The following is a 789-nucleotide window of genomic DNA, read 5'->3' as shown; positions in this document are numbered from 1 at the left end:
AAAGGCAGAAATCCCCCCCCCCCACCCCACAGAGGGTTGGACATGCCCCAATCCATTCTCCTCCTGGAGTCTTGAATGTGCATGCACATGTACCTGGACTGATTTTTCAAACCACCAGATCTGGAAATTGAACTGGGGTCAGCCATGTAGAAATCCAGCTCTTTAACCACCAAGCCACTTGCCAGTCCTGAGTTTTTTCTTTCATTTTTGAAAGTTATCGAGGGTTGGACATGCCCCAATCCATTCTCCTCCTGGAGTCTTGAATGTGCATGCACATGTACCTGGACTGATTTTTCAAACCACCAGATCTGGAAATTGAACTGGGGTCAGCCATGTAGAAATCCAGCTCTTTAACCACCAAGCCACTTGCCAGTCCTGAGTTTTTTCTTTCATTTTTGAAAGTTATCTATTTATTTATTTATTTATTGAGAGGATTTTGCTATAGGGTGCATGTGCTCACCAGAAGGATAGGGAGAGGCAGAGAGACAGAAAGAGAGAAATCACGCCCCAGGGGGGACAGCCACACCACAATCTCTTTTCCATTCTCCTCTTGGGATCTTGGGCACACACGCACACACACCTGGCGTGAGGTTAAGCCACTGGGTCCAGGACTCGAACCACAGTCGACTACATGGGAGTCCAGTGACATAGCCATTACGCTAACTGCTGGTCCCTGTTTATTTAATTTTATATATTATTATTATCTTTTTTTTTTAATTTGGCCAGAGAGAAAGGGAAAGCAAAAAGGCAAACCCAGAAGCCTTACTACCACATCATCTGCTGGCACCA

This window comes from Tupaia chinensis, unplaced genomic scaffold (genome assembly GCF_000334495.1).
Source record: "Tupaia chinensis unplaced genomic scaffold, TupChi_1.0 Scaffold000595_1, whole genome shotgun sequence".
NCBI lineage: Eukaryota > Metazoa > Chordata > Mammalia > Scandentia > Tupaiidae > Tupaia > Tupaia belangeri.
Note: the sequence above shows the minus strand (reverse complement) of the source record.